Consider the following 6,387-nt stretch of genomic DNA (forward strand, 5'->3'; position numbering starts at 1 on the left):
CAGGAGTCAGGAACTTTATCAGGATCTCCCGCATGGATGGCAGGAACCCAAGTACTTGGGCCATTGCCAACTGCCTCCCCGGGTGTACGTTATTAGAAAGCTGGATCAGAAGGGTGGAGTATTTGGGAATTGAACCAGGCACTTTGGTGTGGGATGTGGGAGTCCCAGGCTGTGGCTTAACCCTCTATGCCACAACACCAGTCCCTTTTCCAGTTCCTAATGTATCTAGTGATTAAAATCTCTGGATTTAAAATTTGCTATTGCTTGGCACAAAAAATTATGCATGCAGAGTATTTGAAGCATTTGAAGTATTTACAGGGGATAGATACTATTTGAAGATCATTGGAGTGAGCTCTGGGGAGGGGGATGGGAAGGAAGGATCAACATGGGAGGCAGGGTTCTAATAGGCAAGGGGTGTGGTCCAGGGGGACCCCTTGTATCTTGTGGTTCTGTTGGAAAGTCCCAAGTGAACTGGCTCTTGTGTTGAGGCTAAAGTAGCTTGAAGAAAAAAAAAAACCCACCTCTTTGATTAAGCTGCCACTCAGTGAAGTGTTTTCATCACTGGTCAGTCCATCCCTGGAAAGCAGAGCCTTTGAGTGAGGAGGATGGAGAACAGGATGCTGCAGAGCTCTCTTGGGTCAGGTACCCTAGCAGAGGAGCTGCAAATGGGGATCCGTGTTCACAGGAAGGCCTTGTGAGGGAAGCAAGGTGGGCCAGGAGGAGATGTGGCCAACACAGACGTGGGTCAGGGGAAGACCCCATCTCAGCCTGATCCTTTAAGCAGCTGTGAAACTTAACTTGCAACATGGTGAACCTGCCTGCCTTGAAGCAAGGGAACTGGGCTTCTAGACCCCATCCCCATGATAGCCAGAAGTTGGCTGCAGTCACCCTGGTGTGTGTTTGGGGGCGGAGGGAGGGTTGAATTGGAGAGGTAGCTCCAATTGCCCAAGGGCAAGCACAAGAGAAAGTTGCAGGTGTGAGCCCTTAGCAACAGCACCTGTAGCAGCTGTGGGACAGTAAAGGGGTCCCTGGGGGATCTGAGCAGGGCCCCAGCAGTGCTTGCTACAGAAGATGACTAATTCTTTCCATGATTTATGACAAACCTTAAAATCTATTTTACACACACACCTACAAGCATGGCTAGAATGTCAGGCACACTTCCTAAATGTTGGTGAGGACACACAGCAAAGGGAAGAGTCTTACATTGTTGGCTCAACCACTAAAGTGAAATGTATCAGGAGTCTATGACTGGGTGGGTGTTTGGCACAGAGGTTAAGCTGCTGCTTGGGATGCCTGCATCCCATTTGGAAGTGCCTGAGTTCAAGTTCCAGCTTCCCTCCCAATTCCGTCTTGCTAAGCACACCCTGAGTGGCAGCAGGATGGCTCAAATAGTTGGGTCCTTGCCACTAATTATTGAGTTTCTGGCTTCTGACTTCAGCCTGGCTCAGCCCTGGCTGCTGTACACATGGTCTGTTGTCAACAAACCAGTGTGCGGAGATCTCTCTGTCTCTCTGCTTTGCAAATAAGTAAAATAAATAAATGAGTAAAAAAAAATTTTTAAAGACAAGCTATTAGTACATGCATTAGCACAGAAGAATCCCACAGATGAAGAAGTCAAATATGAAAAAGAACACTGTATATATGAAATTTATTAAACGTGTATAACTTTTTTAAAAAGATTTATTTTATTTGTTTGAAAGACAATGTTACAAAGAAAGAGAGAGAGAGAGAGAGACAGACAGACAGAGACAGAGAGAGAAATCTTCCATCCACTGGTTCACTCCCCAGATGACTTCAACGGCCAGAGCTGAGCAGATCCAAAGCTAGGAGCCAGGAGCTTCTTCTGGGTCTCCCATGGGGGTACAGCGGCCCAAGAACTTGGGCCACTTTCCACTGCTTTCCCAGGCCATAGCAGAGAGCCAGATCGGAAGTGGAGCAGTGGGGACTCAAGTCAGTGCCCATATGGAATGCTGGTGCTGGAGGTTGGGACTTAAACCCTCTACGCCACAACACCCGCCCCATTGTATAACTTAAAATTTAAAAAAGAAAAAAAAAAAAAGAACATATGGGATGGTTCCACTTAAACAACGCCCAAGAATGGGCAAAACTGATCTAAGGTGACACACATGAGGATTATAACGGGAAGGGACCATAGAGGATTTCCCCCCGGGGTGCTGGATAGATGCTGTAGTGTGTCCTGGGTGATAGCATCATTTGTTAAAGTTCATTAAGCTATACGCTTGAGATTTGTGCTTTTATTAGGATAAATAATACTCCCAGTGTTTCAAAATGCTTACAAGTTCTTAAGTGCTTTAACCAGAGTGGTACGTGTGTAGGAGGTGTTATTCAAAGTGCTAACATTCACTGTCAATTGTTGGTTTCTCCACCGCAGACTCCTTATCTCCACTAAACAAATACACACAGGGCACTGTGCTGGGCTCTAGGGACATGGAGGACAAAGACGCCATCCCTGCCCTCGATAAATATTTGCTATTGATAACACAGGGATGATGGTATTGGGAGTTCACCAAGTTCAGGATTGTATTTGGTCCTGCTTGGTGAAAATGCAGATGGATGAGAACAAATGGCATTTTTCCTCCAGAGGAAAAACGGTTTTAAAAGTATATAAAGGGGCGGGCACTGTGGCGCAGTGGATTAAGCCACCTTCTGCAGTGCTGGCATTCCGCATGGACGCCAGTTCGAGTCCTGGCTGTTCCTCTTCTGATCCAGCTCCCTGCTAATGCCCTGCTAATACACCTGGGAAAGCAGTGGAACATGGCTCAAGTGCTTGGGCCCCTGCACCCACGTGGGAGACTGACTCCTGGCTTCAGCCTGGCCCAGCCCTGGCTGCTACAGTAATCTGGGGAATGAACCAGTGGATGGAAGATCTCTCTCTCTCTCTCTCTCTGTCTCTCCTCTCTCTCTCTGTAATTCTGACTTTCAAATAAATAAATAAATAAATAAATATTTTTAAAGATAAAAATTAAACAAATGTTTTAAAGTATCTAAAATACCAGTGTGGGACTGAGAGATAAATTAACCTTCATCTATTGCAACCACTTCCAGAGGAAAAATCTTGCTTTTTAACTGTAAAAGAAGCATAGATCAGAATTCATACAGGACTGTTCAGTGTGTGTGTGTGAGAGAGAGAGAGAGAGATTTACCTTATAATAGAGCCTTCTTTTTTTTTTTTTTTTTTTTTAATTTATTTACTTTGACAGAGTTAGACAGCGAGAGAGAGAGACAGAGAGAAAGGTCTTCCTTCCACTTGTTCACCCCCCAAATGGCCGCCATGGCTGGAGCTCGTCAATCTGAAGCCAGGAGCCAGGTACTTCCTCCTGGTCTCCGACACAGGTGCAGGCGCCCAAGCACTTGGGCCATCCTCCATTGCCTTCCCGGGCCACAGCAGAGAGCTGGACTGGAAGAGGAGCAATCAGGACTAGAATCCGGTGCCCATGTGGGATGCCAGCGCTGCAGGCGGAGGATTAACCAAGTGAGCCATGGCGCCGGCCCCTATAATAGAGCCGTCTGGGAGCATATTATTCTTCCTTTTGTTTCCCATGTTAGTCTGACTTTTGCTTGTTTTGTCCTTTTTTTTTAAGGATTTACTTATTTATTTGAAAGTCAAATGTACAGAGAGAGAGGGAGAAGAAGAGATCTTTTGTTCTTGGTTCACTCCCCAAATGGCCACAATAGCCAGGCCTGGGTGAGGCTGAAGCCAGGAGCCAGGAGCCAGGAGCTTCATCCCAGTCTCCCAAACACTTGGGCCATCTTCTGCTGCTTTCTCAGGCCGTTAGCAGGGAGCTGGATCAGAAGCGGAGTAGCTGGGACATGAATCGGCACCCATAGAGGATGCTGGTGTTGCAGGCAGTGGCTTTACGCAGTATGCCACAAAACGGGTCCCTGCTTGCTTTAGCTTTGATGCTCCTTAAGGTTTCCAAATAAAAGCACAAGTCTCTTCCTTGTCAGAAAAATACTCAATCTTGACTCACTTATTTAAGGAAGTTACTTACATATGTTAGGTTTAATTTAAGTTCTTGGATATTTTTACTTTACCTTTTTCTAAGTTCCCAAGGTACTATTCAGCCTATCCTTAAAATGCAAAAGGTATTCAAAGCAGAAAGAAACTGGGGCCAGCACTGTGGTGTAGTAAGCTAAACCTCCGCCTGTGGTGCCGACATCCCATTTAAGTGCCAGTTCGTGTCCCGGCTGTTCCTCTTCCTATCCAACTCTCTGCTAATGGCCTGGGAAGGCAGAGAAAGATGGCCCAAGTGTTTGGGCCTCTGTACCCATGTGGGAGACCTGGAAGACGCTCCTGGCTCCTGGCTTTGGATTAGCCCAGCTCCTGCCGTTGCAGACATTTGGAGAGTGAACCAGAAGATGGAAGATCTCTTTTTCTCTCAGTCTCTCCCTCTTTCTCTCTATAACTCTGCCTCTCAAATAAATAGAATCTTAAAAAGAAAAAGAAATTGACACAATTGTTTTTTAAAAAAAGACTTCTTTATTTGAAAGGCAGAGTTACAGAGTCAGGGAAGGAGACATAGAGAGAGCTTCTATCCGCTGTTTCACTCCCCAAATTGTCACAATGGCCAGAGCTGGACCCATCCAAAGCCAGATGCCAGGAGCTTCTTCTGGGTCTCTTAGTGGGTGCAGAGGCCCAAGCATTGGGCCATCTTCTGCTGCCTGGGCACATTAGCAAGAAGCTGGATGAGAAGTGGAGCAGCCAGGACTCGAACTGGCACCGCTTTACCTGCTATGCCACAGTGCCAACCCCAAGACAATAATTTTTAAAAATATGGTTAAAAAGCACAATAGTTATGAAATTGGTTGCTATTGGAAAAGGATAGGTACTGCATACATTTCCCCAAAATTAATTCATTTAACCCAGAGAGATCTGCTCATCACCTTTTTCAGGGAGCTGGATTAGAAGTGGAGTACAGATGTCCCAAGTAGCGGGTTAACCTGCTGCACCACAATGCCCAATCCCAAATATTATTATCTGTCATGGCTCCTGTAGGACAGGAACTCACACAGGGCACTGTGAAGATGGGTAGTTCCCGCTTCATGGTTGTGGAGCTTGGAAAAATCTCAAAGGCTGGTGCTGGAACCATCTGAAGGCTTGTAGGTTTACACACCTATTGGTTAGTGCTGGCTGTAGGCCTGGACCTTGGCTGTCAGCCAGCACAATCCTATGTGGTCATGCCACAGCCCTCCTCCAAGGCCAGCCTCATGCTCATCAGGTACCAGACCAATGATGCTGCCCAGTCTTGGACTGCAAGCCTCCAAAAGCATGAGTCAAAATAAACGTTCTTCTTTTCCAAGTAGCTACCCTCAGGTTTCTGTTATAGTGATAAAAATCGGACTAATACAGTGTTCTATGTTCTGTGAGGCTGGGCACGACATGCGTTCATACAGAGTATTTTCACCACCCTAAAAATTCTCTATTCAAGCCTCCCTCCCCCAACCACTGGAACACCTGATCTTTGTGCTTTCTCCATGGTTTTGCTTTTTCCAGAATGTTATTTATTTATTTACTTATTTGAAAGGCAGAGTTACAGAGAGGCAGAGAGAGAGAGAGAAAGAGAAAGAGAGAGAGAGAGGTTTTCATCTGCTGGTTCACTCTCAAGAACCGCCGGAGCTGAGCCGATTCAAAGCCAGGAGCCAGGAGATTTCTCCGAGTCTCCCATGCAGGTGCAGGGGCCCAAGCACTTGGGCCATCTTCTACTGCTCTCCCAGACCATAGCAGGGAGCCGGACTGGAAGTGGAGCAGCCGGGACTCGAACCTGCACCCATATGGGATGCAGGCGGCGGCTTTATCTGCTACACCACAGCACCGGCCCCAGAATGTCCTATATTTAGTAGCATACAGCATATAGACTTTTGAGATTGGCTTCTTTCACACAGTAATATGCACTTAAAGTTCTTCCATATCTCTTTATGGCTGGATAGCTTCTTGCTTTCTTTAAAAAATTTTTTTGTAATATTTGAAAAACAGAGATAGAGATCTCCCATCTCCTCAGCTCACTGCCAAAATGCCTGCAACCACTGGGGCTGGGCCAGGAGCATAGAACTCAATCCAGGTCTTCCGTGTGGGTGGCAGGACCTCAGGTACTTGGACCATCACCTGCTGCCTCCTAGGTTGTGCATTACCGGGACTCAAACCAGTCACTCTGATATGGGATGAGGCATTCTGAGTAATGTCTTCATTGCTCTGTCAAACGCTTGCTCCCATAGTGTACCTTTATTATATTTTTCATGTTCAAGGAATCTATAATAATATCCCCCTTTTCCTTTTTTGTGTTATTATTTATTTGAAACCAGAGAAAGAGAGAGACAGAGAGACAAAGAAAGATCTTGAATCTGTTTCTTTCCCCAAAAGCCCACCAC

This window comes from Oryctolagus cuniculus, chromosome 11 (genome assembly GCF_051225735.1).
Source record: "Oryctolagus cuniculus isolate XC-2025 breed Fujian yellow rabbit chromosome 11, ASM5122573v1, whole genome shotgun sequence".
NCBI classification, from domain to species: Eukaryota; Metazoa; Chordata; class Mammalia; order Lagomorpha; family Leporidae; genus Oryctolagus; species Oryctolagus cuniculus.